Source organism: Pinus tabuliformis, chromosome 2_2 (assembly GCF_031772625.1).
Source record: "Pinus tabuliformis cultivar Carrire ecotype Pingquan chromosome 2_2, CPIR1, whole genome shotgun sequence".
In the NCBI taxonomy this organism is placed as follows: Eukaryota; Viridiplantae; Streptophyta; class Pinopsida; order Pinales; family Pinaceae; genus Pinus; species Pinus tabuliformis.
The window spans coordinates 1011068681-1011083360 of NC_142300.1; the positions used below are offsets into that span (position 1 = coordinate 1011068681).

General features: G+C 37.5%; 1 pseudogene; it reads left to right on the plus strand.

The window, feature by feature from the left end:
• Positions 1–421: 421 nt before the first annotated feature.
• Positions 422–9783, plus strand: LOC149196797 (protein RRC1 pseudogene; annotated as a pseudogene).
• Positions 9784–14680: the final 4897 nt, after the last annotated feature.

Below are 14680 nucleotides of genomic sequence, written 5' to 3' on the forward strand. Positions count from 1 at the left end.
TTTTTATGTGGTTTTGAAATTCTTGTTCCGGGATTTTGGTCTCCTGGAGGAGGAGAAGGTCTGGGTGTTCAGATTTGAGGAGGTCTCGGACTGCATTTGCTTTTAGGGAGGAGCCCATCCCCCTACAATTCCAGGAGACCAAAATCATCATTTACCTTGTTTGTTATTTTCCCCACTTTTCTCTTTCATTTTTTCTCCGCTTCCTTTGGGTTTATCAAGAAATGTGTCCATTGGTTGTTGCATTCCGGTAGCCATTTCTTTTGCAGTGTTTTCATCCCTAATCTCTTTGTTAGACTTCCTTCCAACTTTTCTGGGGGGGTCGGTGGAGAGGTTGTTTTCCTTTGTTTTATTCCTGGTTAAGATTCTCTCCACTGTTGGAGGAGGTGAGGGCTGGGGGGGGGAGATAGGGGAGGGTGTTACAATGGGACCTCAAGGAGAAGGGGGAGGGGATGGGGGGTCCTCTGCGGACAAGGTTTCAAAGGGGTTGGAGGAGGAGGGGAAGGAAGCGGCAGAGCCAGAAGGGTGAGAGGGGAGGGGGGTTTTTCAAGGGGAGCCTTTGGGGTTGGGCCTGGAGGGGGGTTTGATTTTTTCTTTTTGACGTGCTCCCAAGCTTTCTTGAGGGTTTCAACATTGCCTTCAGATACATTTGTTTTATATTTGCTACATCTATTGGCGAAGTGCCCATATTCGTGACATACCTTGCACTTGAAGGGTAGCTGCTCGTAGTCCACTTGCTGGATGTGCGTCCACTAATCGACTTTGAGTTTAATTGCTTCCGGCAGTCCTCTCCCCAGATCTACTTCAACACAGATTCGCGCGCATGCATGCATGTTCTCCTTCGGTTCAGATCTGTCAATATATTTACCAACTGCGTTCCCTATGGCTTTGACTGACTCATCCCCCCAACAATGAAGTGGCAAATGGGGCAGGCGAACCCAGACGGGGACAGCATTGGGAACATCCATTTCTGGGTCGAAGTCTGGAGTTCATCTGTTTAGGTAAAGTCCGCGGGAGTCCATGAAATAAGGGCCGTTCCTGAAGATGAGGTTCCTGTCCTCCATTGATTCAAAAAGAAAGGTGTAAAATCCTCTGCCACAGAACCTGATTGCTATTTTCCCTTGCACAATCGAGTTCCAGTTTCTCTCCACCCATCTCTCAACTGATCGAGGGGAGGGCCACAGTCCCATGAACTGGCCGACCAGACCTCTTTCTGCTAAGGAGACTGCTGCTCTTCTCGGGAGGGAAGGAGGTAGCGATACTTCCGGAATTTCATCTAGCTTCTTGATGAACTTGGAGGCTGTAGGGCGGATTTTTCCCGCAGCGTTCTCAGGAATGAGAGAGACGAAAGATTTTTCAAGGTCTTCAGGGTCCTGAGATGGGGGATCCATTTCAGGCATTGGGGGAGATCTTAAAACGCTAACCGGGGAAGGCCCCGGTGCTCGGGGAGGGCAGGAGGCCCAGGAACGAAGGAGGGGGAGTCAGCAGAGGGAGGGTGCGGGCCTAGCAGCGACGCTGCCAGGCGCAGGGGCGCAGGAGCGGTCAGGGTTCAGAGCCGCGCGCAGGGGATCTCCAGTTTCATCAGAGCCGCCTCAGTCCGCCAACCCTTTTGCCACATCATGTGTTCATTATTAATCAACATAAATTAATTAGTATGATTTTGCAACTAAATTAAAAAAAATGTCATACAATGTGCACTCGTTCATCTTATATGAAAATGAAAAGTTAGATATGGTAATCAAAATACTAAACAATATCAATTGCAACTATAAATAATTTCAACCACATAAATTATATTATATGAATTGTCAAGTATTACAATATGAGTTTCCAACTTAACATTGGATGGACTACAATTTACACATGAAATTTTGTTTCATCACTACAAAACATTATCATTGTGTTGTGAAGCCATTGCAGGTGAATTCACCAACTTTAAAAACTTGAACATTAGTCTCTATGTGTGTGTCTTATGCGAGATATTGGATTTAAGGGTATCACTAGACCATTTCTCTTCTCTCTCTTTTTACATTTGTCGCTCCAGTGTTAATGTTCTCCTCTTGCTTCAAATCCTGCTGCTTGCCATCAATACTAAGTTCCTTTTCAGAAAACAAAAGAAGATACAATGCAAAGTGTAAGAAATGAAAGACGATGAACACTAGAATATAAACTAAAGCAGTTTATAAAGGATTTATATGACATATATCTCAACATCAACAATTTTAATGCCATTCTTCCCCATAAAAACAAGAAACTCAAACAAGTTTTCTTCAGTTGAGCGATAATGGCCACTATGTGGCTAGATGACTTGTATACAAAAATAAACATCACCGTAGAAAATAACACCTTTGTAACTTAGTATTCAACCTTCTGGGTAATCTTAGGCACAATCATGCCAACTAAGTTACATGCTAAAGAGCTCAAGCTATAAATAACTTGTGAAAACAAATAATCCGAGGTGTGATGTCTAATCCCTTTCGTTTTATTCGCAACAACATTTTTTTCTCTAATGCACAAGCTTGGTCAACTATATAAATAACATGTGCTCAAATAACAACATGAAAGTAAACTTTTCTAATAGTCATGAAAATGTTTCAACACAAAACAATTAAAAGGATTTCAATCAATATTGTGTAATACTAATTTCACCATAAAGCTTTGATTGTTGTTTAAACAGACATGTTACCAAGTATTTTCAATTTCATAGTTAAAATACAAAGAAAAATCAAAATAAACATTCAAAATACAATCAAACAATAAAGATAGGATATCATGGAATGGACATTGCAATTATAAAAAAAATTGTTTACCTATCCATTGATGTCTTATCAGGCATTCCTAAAACATTTTCTTTCCAAAAATAACCATGATGTGAAAGAATAACAACATCAAAAAACATAGGAATACCTAATAGAAACATTTCCAAAGTTGACAACTCAAGTCCCTAAGGGATCCCCAACAACATATGAATCATATCCAAGATGTGATCTACATTATCTCCTGTTGACAGTGCTGGACCCGCCAACATGTCAAGGGGATCTCCTCGGTAAGAAGTCCAAATTAGACCTCAAATCGTTTGGTGTAGGAGTCCCAACAGTGGGTCGTAATGTAATTCCTTGAACATGGTGTCGCACAGAGGCAAGTAGAATAACTCTGTCAGCAGCAAGGGTGTGACTGATGCAGTGAGTCAAGGAAGGTGTATGAGAGGTTCCAACACTTCGAAAGGGGAATGAGGTGAAGGTGAGTTCCAGGTTGAAAGGGATCTATCCCAACTCGGCTAGGAATACACAAAACAAAGGACATGCATAGCTTCCGGCGAAGAAATCCACTCAGATGTGGCTGTCACATCATACAAGGTAAGATAACGTGACAACACTCACGGATCAGTTCAAAACAAGTGTGACGATTGTCATAGCAAGGTTCAAGTGAAAGGTTCGTTTGATGTCTGGCAGAGTAGTCGACACAGACAGTGACATCATTAACAACATATGCAACACATTAACAACAAGGTTCATATAATTTCATGTGAATCAGTTCATACACAAGTACATAAGTTAAACAACACATATATTTAAAGCAACCAGAGCAGTCCAACTACAATAACAACATATGCATGAAAATGTGATGGCCCTTATTATATAAAGAAGTGCAAGTCACAATCATACAATACATCCATGTAAACCTGCTAGCCCAAACAGTGGAACATTATAGCCACATCCACCTGCTCCTCGAAAGAGATGTACTAGATTAGTGCAGTGGAAAAGCCAAGGCACATTACAATACTATCCATGCCTTCTTCAAGATAGTCTTAGTAGAAGCTTGGTGGACCAAAAGCCTATGTAATGAGTTATGAGGGACTATTTATAACAAAGGGTGGGGTGACCCTTGACATTCCCCTTTGTGACGGTTCAACTACCCTCATGACTCTTCACCTACTCCATGACTGTTACATCCAACCATTGACACTTAACTTACACTTGACATGACTCAACATTACAATGCACATGTACTCACGTGAGACAACATGGCTAAAGAAAGCCTTGAAAGACATCACTGACACTTGGTTTGCTATGATGAGACCAAATCTTTGACATACTTGTGATGGTGAAGGTGGTGAGCTGATGCCAAGCTTAGTCATCCGTGATGGTGTACATGCACCTCATGGTGACATCTTGCTGAAGTGAACTCTACCTTCGTTGCAACTAGTGCACTGGTTCGACCCCTTCATCCAACTCGTCTGCTAACATGTGCATGGTCTTCTTGGTGTGGCTGAACTGCAAACACATTGATGCCTAGTATCCGTGCTGATCTTCAAGTGTGCGTTGGTGGTCATGCACATCAAATTTCTAAAGTACATGTTTAGCTCCAATTGAAATTGCTTCTTATCATCGCCTTGGTGAGTGTGTTGAATGGGTTGGATTGCATGCATGCACAGAATGACATGCATGCTGCTGAATCCGTTACATGTAATCAACAACACTAATCACCATGTCTGCTCCGTGTCAACTAAAAGGATCGATCAATAACTCGTACAGGCACAATTTCATTCGTGAGTGCACATTGTACCCACTGCTGTTCTGGTTCCTTTTGCAACTCATTCTTCTGTTTTTGCAGCTTCATGTTCTTCCTAAGTTTCTACTTCAGTACATGCAACTCCTTCTTTGTTCCATATTCTGCCTTCGCATGATCTTCATGTCGCGCCGTCACTTCATAGCCGGAGTCTCCAAAGTTGCTTTCATCATCAATGGACCTGCTTGATCTTGCAACCTTGTTCTGCCTCCGTGTTGTCAACAACCTTCCTCTTGTATTCGTTTCATTTGGTATGCTATCTTCAACTGTTGTTCATGATGCTTCTCACTATGATGTTGCTGCTGTCATATCTTGATGTCCTTTTCTACGAACAACTTTATGTCTTCGTGGGTACGAAAGTCCATGGACACTTGATCGACTACATCCCCAAGTGTGCTCTGAATGGTGTCTTCATCTTTACTCTCCTAGAAACCATTGTACCTATACTCCTGAGAGGAAAATGAACACCTGGGATACCTGGAGACATGACAACACCCATGGCAAGCAATCTGTCAGTCAAAAACCAAAATGAAAATGAGAACTAACTTGCAACATCCCTAGGTGCATGATCACGAAGGTTGCGCAATTTCGACTGGGAGGTCGAGGGACTGACTGCCAAGACTACACAAGGCACAATCTGGGCTGTTGGGAGACTGTCTAACTGCTAGAAATGTGTAATGCATAGTCCAGTCTAGCTGCTAACTATTGGGATTGTGCAATGTGCAATTCTAGTTGGGAAGGATTGTTGGCCTAGGGACAGATTTGCACAATTTCTTGGGCCAAGCAGCCACTATCCTCCAGAAATGCGCAAAACAGTCCTGGAGGCTAATTCTATGCAGGAATGTGCAAATATGGAGAAGAAGGGGAGCCTTCCTTTGCCAGATTATGCAATGCAGCCTTGGTGAAGGCAAAGTTTAGGCCAAGGTTGGTCAAACTTGCCGACGGGCAACTGAAAGCAACTAAGACAATAAATGCATGGCGATACTAAGTGATAGCAGAATTGATTGACAATGCATGCAAAACATGAATTAAAGTTTTAGCAAACAAATCAACATGCATGTGGGTGAGGCAGTTCACCATTTGGGCGAACGTCCATACAAAACAGTTTCATGCATGCAACAATAGTGGGATAGCAACGAAAACTGAAACAGGGCTAGGAAAAGCTAGTATATATGTAAATGACAACAATTGTTTAAACAAATGAAGCAAACAATGTTCCCACTAGTGAAAACACAAAAAGTGACAGAAATGCAACATAAGGCATGGGAAGCGGGCTTATCCCAAAACTGTTGAGATGAATGTGTCGATTGCTCCTAGATGTGATGTGGGATGTCAAATCTGCAAGGTTGATGTGAGGAATGAGCTTTGCAACATCCATTGATGAGTTTTGATAACATCGAGTTTGTGACACGGATGCCATGAATCTAGGGGAAGCGACAATTGGTGGGAGGTTTCGAAATTACTTCTTGCATGTAACCTCCAACTACTAACCATAGATCCCTGAAACAAGGGATGCCTTTGCATGCTACCTTGGGAGAATCAACTCATGCATGCAAGTCTGTTTTTCTCAGTCCCGGAGGGAACCGGTCAACTCAGATGCACATGCGAGAGACTGCTCGACTATAGGAGAAAAACGTGCATTTTTGGCTAGGAGATGGGCTGGTTGCCTAGGAGATTTGCACAATTTCTAGGCAGAGCAGATGACTGCTACCCAGATTTGTGCAAATCTTGGGCTGAACAACTTGCTGCTGGGAAAATTTTCACAAATCCTAATGGGAGGGTTGGCTGGCAAGATTGCACAATCTTAGAGCCCAGCAGGATGTCAGAGAGGATTGCGCAATTCCTGGAGGGAAGGATGGTTTCCCTCCCAAAATACACAATTTTCAACGGGAAGATGCTCAGCCTGCAGCTACACCAAGTCCGGGTGAGCGACCTGTGAGGGGAATGGATTGACCGTGATCGACAGACTGCCTTTGTGCAAGGAAAACACTAAAGCTTGAGTACTTAATGAAGAAAGACAAAGTGTTGTGTAAGGTTGGTAGGGAGGCTCCAAAACAAGCTAAGGTAAAATTTTGGAGTGTGGTTGTAGCCACTACAACATCTCCCCATCCTTTTTCCAATCACATTTCATGTAATCTTCCCACACCAAAATCAAGTAACAATCAAATGAAGGAATTGACATTTGTTTTTATCTTTTATATCTATAAAATTTGAATATAATTTATTTCAGGAACATATTAATTCGTATTTAAATCCTTCCTATCATGAGAAGGTATCAATCAAGTAGGACATCAGAAAAATTGACCTCAATGAGGTCCCCTAACAATTTCTAAAATATCAAGATTTATCTTGCTATGATATCTTTGATAAAAAAAGAACATATATGGAAAGGAAAAAACCAGATATTACTTATGTTCAAACTCTGTATATGGTGTACTCTTAGGTAGCTTTCTAAGATGTCCCTCTGCCATTAAAGGATTGTAGCTTGGTTAAACTCCATATCCTTTCATTCAACATAAATTCCTGCAAGATAAATGTCACACATTATTCTTTCCCATTTCTCAACATGCTACATATGATAAATTTAAAGCCACATAAAAGCAAGAGAAAACCCTTTTCTAACCAAAGAAAAACAAACAAACAATGCCTCTAATAAAACTTCACACCTCATAAATTACTCTGCCATGTGCTTAAACTAATTGTAATATTCTTTGAATCATCTTTAGGCCATATTTAACAAGATATTTTTATGTTTACCATGATGTCAATTTGGTGCTAAAAGCAATATACAAATTTAGGTTATTATCAGTGAAATTCAAGTATAATTCAGAAGAATAATGTCATTACAAGATATGGAGAGAGAAACAACTTCATAATTAGGATTCTCTATTTTACTTTGATTTGAGTTGATTTTGTATTTGACTCTATAGTTTTCTCTAAAGAAGTGAAATAGAAAGATGAGAATCGAAATCGCCCTGTGAATTTTTAATCAATTTATATTATATATCTACAAGAAAGCTAGGTCATCCTTCTCTGCTATTTGATAGACATTTATTGTGCATAAAATAATACTAAATTAACTGTCAAACACAATTTTGAAATATATTAACCAAGGAAAGAAAAATTACATGGCTGTGGTTTTTATGTGCTCAAAGGAAATCCAACAATGGTTGTGTGCTTTATTTGTCATGAAATAGTATTGAAAACAATTGTCGGTTCAAAAATTGAACTAGATTACCAATACGAGATGGTCATGTGGGTAAGTAAATGATGAATTGAAGGGCTCAAGGTCTAGCTTCAATATATAGTTATCCTTGTCACTATAAAATACAAAGCTGTCATTATTTTCTTATCTAGGAAAAAAGAAAAGTGAGTTTATATTTGTGCACTTGTGATAGCATATGAAAAAGAGAGCACTAGTGGAAATCAAAGTGTGTCATCCCATCATCCAACCTACATAGAAAACATATGTATTAAGTTGTTGAATATAGCGGAAATCAAATGTAAAACCCACTTAACTCGATCTTTACATGACATAGGCATAATGAACTAGTATAATAGAAGCATGCTAACTCAGAAACAAGATACGATAAAAAATAATAATGGAACATTATTTCCTACCACATAATTTGCATGCGTAAAATTTCCAGAGAATCCATCCAAAAAATGAGAACTTATGGTAAAAGAACATATCATTAGTGTTTTGTATCCTCTTTAACACACATAGCCTAGGGAAGTAGAGGAGGCCAAATGTAGCAGGATTCCAATTATGTGGGATACAAAAATAAAAATGTGGGAAAACACACCTACCAATTCATGAAATCTCACTCTAAATAATAGAACATGTTGAGGATAGTAATGATGAAAACAAAGCATGTATGAATATCAAGCACCTTTAAATTGCACTAAGATTCAGATTCTCCATGTTTTATAATTTTATGAAGAAAAATAAAGAATATATTGGGTCTACAACCACAAGACTACAATTTGTCCCTTCTAGAAATTACTTCAAAAGTTATATAGTCTGGAGGATTTTCAAATCCAAACATCAACATTGTACCTGTAGCTTTGATTGCTGCACTTTGGTATACATTTATTTTCATTGGCCTACATACAATCAATACTTAGGTGCTTTATGATTCCATAGGAACTGACCCATCCTAAAGGTAGGCTAAAACTTGACTTTTTTAAGCAATCCCTCCCTCAAATCTTTGTAACATGGTTTTTTTCACACTTGTGAAAAAAATATGCATATTTCGCTGTAAGAAATAACACTTATAGACATATTTCCACAAAAATCCTATTTATCAATTTAGAATACGTCTAAGTTCCCCCACTCATGTGATTAAATTTGAGCACGTGCATGAGCATGAGAAAGCATCAAGTGTAACTTACACTACTAGAAGGAACATGAGAGTGGATAAGGAACGTGCCTTAACAGAGGGCCAAAGAGATGAATTTTAGGACATGTTTCGTGCTCTAACCTTTGAGATAAATGAGATAAGAGAATCAATGGGGTTTTCTTTAGACAATGATGATGAAGTTAGCGAGGTAATTGAGGTACTTACAGAGTCTTTGACTCTAAAGGAGATGCCTATTCCAACTAAAGTTGCAAGGCTCATGTTATTTTCTGATATTCTTCACAATAGTAATTCTCTTGTGAAAAATGATTCTACATATAGGAAAGGGTTTGAAGAAGCATTACTTGATATTATGGAAAGATTTAATGACTTATACTAAAACATCACTGGTCAGATTACTACAAAATCTTTGAGGGAGAGTGATGAAATGTCTCTAGGTTTGGTCAGACTGGTTTCTCTTTTTAGATGCTTACATGAATGGAATGAGAGCTACCTTTCTTTGGTATTCAAATTCAAGTGTCCCTCCTTTTCATTTAATATGTGGAGATGCCCCACCATTGAAGGACCTTGATAGTTCTGAAGCCAATCTTACGGACATAATAGACGGATCTGGTCCAAATCAAGGTGCTACTATGGTGATTGGAGAGGGAGAAGAAGCTCAAGATTTTTTTAGTATTCCTCTTGTGGAGCTTGAAAGATGGTGTAGGAAAAACGATTTATCTATTAGTGCTGGTAGGGAGGTAATGGTTTCCCGATTGATAGCTTAGAAGAAGCAGAGAATCATAAGAAATGAGATCAAGATGAGGATGTCAGATATGGGTATAACTTTGCAATAGTGGGGAAGCATTCAAGATAAACTAATTCTTATTTAAAATTGGGAAGGGGAAGGTGGAGCACGAGTGAAGAAAGAAAATCCATACTTGATAATCATAAGGACTATATGTCAAGATCTAGGCAAAATGTTAAGGAAGAATCATCTTTATCGTCACGGGCTGAGGAACATGAATTAGTGGATGACTCTTGCAATGGAACTTTACCAAAAAATGTTGGTGTGGTGGGGACCTCAAATTCATCAATCCCACATCCAGATCTAAAACCTTTAACATGAAATTCTATGAAAAAACATCCTATATTACAGGCTTCAAAGTGGACTTGTGAGGATGGTGGAACTAATATAGAGGACAAGGAATAACTTAAGGGACTTGGTTTGAATTAATCTTCTTCTAGTAGTGATGACATATTTGGGGGTTTTGGGAAAGAAGACAAATAAGAAGTCACAATGGACAACATTTCTTCTACTCTGAATGACGGTGGAATGGATGAAGGCCACAAGTGATTCTCCTTGCCTCTAGGATGCTAATTCATTTTGTTCCTTTATATATATACGATATGGTTTGATACTATAAAAGTGTAATATTAGGAAAAATCTACATCAATTAGACATAACACTCATGGAGTATCTTGAATCTCTTGAAGAACGTGGCACTAAGAATGCCAAAGAAATTGAATGAAAATTCTGTTCCCACATAAAGTTATTAGAAGTTGAATATGGGTTAATAGATCTTGTGACTAATAAAGACAGTAGATTAGATTTTGGATACCACAAGCATTCGTCTCGCATGGCACGTAATGCATGAAATTGTATATCTACTGGATTTCATTTGAATCAAGTGGGTTCCATATGAAGTCTCTGGTGCTTGGAAATTACAGCTCATTTTAAGTTAGATTTATAACAACTAGTATCTACATGATTAATATCTTTGTGGCTTACTTATTTTACTTTGTGATGGGAACCATAACAAAAGTCACTCACACAGATTAAGTAAATATAGGGAAAGAGAGGACATGGAGAAGGGTTTGGGGAACAACATCCCGATATTGTTTCTATTCATGGTGAAAGAGATGGTAATATATATAGGCTTCATGATTCTGATGCTAGAAGAGGGAGAGGGAGGAGTGGTAGTAGAGAACATGAAAATCATGATAGGTATAGGGAAAAATACAAGGAGAGGGGCAAGGGAAGAGAGAGATAGGGATCATGATAGAGAAAGAGAAAGGGAAAAGGAAAGGGATAGAGATAGGGAAAAAAGGAGAAAAATAAGCTAGTCATTTATTTTAGTGTCTTCTGGTGCTAATATGTCCTCTCTGCATTTTTATTCGAGTTGTGATATCTATACAAGTAGGTAGTTTTCTTTCATTTTTAGGTTTAAATAAATGTTTCTTTTCCTTGGAGGTTTTGGATTCAAGTTATATTTTACAGCCTACATGATTAATGCAGAATTCCATTATTGAAATTCAGTTTGATGCAGAGTTGTCCCATAAGCATACTAAGGTGGTTTCAAAGTATAGAAGGTGACTTCTAACAATGTTTCATTCTCATATAATATAAATTCATTATGATGTATGTGCCTTAGAACCTTATATATGAAAGTGTTGATTGTTATATGTTCTCTCATTTTTGAGGTGCTACTGATGAGTTTTCAAGATGCACAAAATATGCACACTTATGATGGTGATTAGCTCCCCATGTTTCAAAGGGTTTTGTTCTTCAGGTGGCTAGCCTTCTAAAGGAGTATTCAAACTAGCAAAGAGTTTATGTAGTGGAACATAACTATTACCATATTATTTGTATTTGCTCTGCTGAAGGTAGGGGTCATGAAAGTGAATTATCTGAAATACGTTGTCATTATCACATGACTAAGTGACAAGTTTCATGGAATCTACTAAGGGACCTTAATTTTAATTTTTCCATGATTGCAGGTGTCACTATTAGTGAGTGTATTTTATTTCTAGCCTCTTTCTTCCATTTTTATGTTTTCCAATTTAAATGCTTTGAAGGATGTAAAGCTTCTAGGAATTTTAGTATCTTCTTCAACGAACTTTTTTAGATTTAACCAGTGTAGATACTGATATACTCTGCAAAAATGAGATTAAACACAAATATAGTGGTGAGAATTTGAAAGATGAAAATGCTTGTAACAGTTTGATAGGTGAGCCTAACTGTTTTAGAATCAAGCCATGAAAAGATAATACTATATGCAAGGATGATTTGATTATAATAGTCATTAGTAAACACACCCTTTTTTACTAATGCTTTCATGAATATCTCTATCCTACATTTCTTTGTGTGTTGATCGGTTTCTCCTTTTTTTGTAATTATAAATAAATATTGAAAAATTCTTGAAGGGTAATATGGGAATATTCCCCTTATCCTCTCATAGGGGTGAATCTAAACATATGCTTACTATCATAAATTACTAGTAAACACCCCTGATTTTCAACCAATGTTTGCATGAAGATAAGTCACCCTTCATATGAAAATTATATAGAGAATCATACTTCAATATTAATGACCATATATATGATTTTGAATTTATTATTAAAGGTTATATTTCTCTTTTATGCTCCAGGTTTCTTTAATGTGTTAAAAATCCTTGATGGGATGTGTAGACTTCAAAAATGTGGAGACTTCAAAACTGATTTCTAATACCTTCCAAAAAAATTTGATTGCAATTATCAAACCATCTTGCAATAATTCTATTTAGAGTCACCTAGACTAGTTGTAGAACATCAACTCAATATTTAGTTTTACTTGAATGATGCATCACAGCTTTGGATGAAAGAAACAATATTTTATATAAATATATTGATTTTGAATCATCATATCTTCAATTATTGACTGTATATTTTGTTATCTAGGTGGATACCACCACGTTTACCACAAAAAGTACAAAGAGTCCAGAGCATGAGAAAGCCTCAACTGCAACTTACGTTGCTAGAAGGACTAGGGTAAGCACCATATCATTAATTGGGATTGACTTTTTTTAATACTTTATTAAAGGTCATTTCAATCTTTTTGAGACATTGACACCTAATGATTTTTAGTAATGTTAAACTTCACCAAATATTTTGAAGGCTCAACATCTCATCAAATTTCTTTGGGTTTGAACAACTTTCTGCCCCACTATTTCTGATTATTAGTCTCATGTAATTGTACTAGAGAGTGGATCAGGAACATGCCTTGAAAGGGGGCCAAAGAGATAAGTGTGGGAACATGCTTCATCGAACAATATATTCTTCCCTGCCTTGAACCTCTCCTCAAAGGATGATACTGCACCACAAACGTGGAAACATTGATGTCACTAGCAGTAAACATAGAGCACTGACAGGTTGCGAGTACACCCATGTCACAACGTCAATAAAAACTGTAGTAAAAAGGGGAAAGAAAGGCTATGAATATCTGAGAAGCATATAATTTTGTGAGGGGGAATGGGAGATTGGACGAGAAAGGCGTGAACACAACATTAAAGAAATTATGTTTGACATTAACAGTTAGAACAACACCATCACCAAGTACTCCCATTGCATGACATGTCAACAACCATTGGATGCACTCGAGCATTAACTAATTAGAGAGACAAAAATAACAATATCTATCTAGTGTGCACAAAAATGTCATCTAGAGTAGAGAATTCTAGGGCGCAAGAATTACAACCTTGTTGCTTAGTTATTGAGTTCAAATAAAAAAATCACTCAACTGAGTAGATTTTCATGTAGAAAGAGGATTGCAATCTGACAAAATATTATGACTAAACATATCTATAAGAATACAACATGAATATCACTAAAGTGTTCACCTTTTATTACCACTTTCTAATAACTACCATTGAAACATACAAAAATCCTTCATAGCAATTAATCTTATTAGTCTAACTAAAATACCTTTCATTTTAATATAAAAATTACTAATAAACTAAAAGATTATAAATAAATAATAAAAAATTTACTCACATGAAATAAAAATAACTAATCTCCAATCTCCACAACCTTTATTTTCCCCTTTTTACTACAGTTGTTATTGACGTTGTGACATGGGTGTACCTGTGACCTGTGAGTGCTCTATGTTTACTTCTAGTGACATCAACATTTCTAGGGTTGTGGTGCGGTATCATCCTTTGAGGAGAGGTTCAAGGCAGGGAATAATAGATGGTTCTTTACAAAACTTAGGTTTTGAGATTCTCATTTTTGAGAAGTACCATGTTAGAAATTTCAAGTTTTTATATTTTGATCATTTATAGTGGCCTTGGTACCATCGTAGTGTTTGCAATTCCTAGACATTTTTTAGCTGCTTGAGAGTTTTGATAGGAAACTTAATGCTAGTGTATCTTATATTTACCATTTATTTGACAGTTTTAGATTTGATTTATCCTGTCAGTGGGAAAAGTGTATGGAAGATTACATTATTGGTCATCAATTAGCAAGGAAACTGGTAATTTTTACTTGTAAAAAACATAAATATCATAATAAGTGTAATAACCGTGTGGATCACTCTGTGAATTTTGTCACATTTATATTTTGTTGTTCTTGTAGGAGAGAGTGATGAAAGCTCTCTAGGTTTGGTCATAGTGGTTTCTCTTTTCAGATACTTATGTGAATGGACTGAAAACTACCTTTCTTCGGTCTGGAAATTCAGGTGTCCCTCATTTTCATTCAATATCTAGAGATTCCCCACCGTTAATTGACCTTGATAGTTCTAAAGCCAATCTTATAGACATAATAGATGGATATGTTCCAAATCAAGATGCTACTCTGGCAATTGGAGAGGGAGAAACAACTCGAGAATTATTTAATATTCTTCTTGTGGAGCTTGAAAGAGGGTGTAGGAAAAATGGTTTATCTATTCGAGGTGGTTGAGAGGCAATGGTTTCTTGATTTCTTACCTTAGAAGAAGTAGAGAAGCATAATAACCAAGA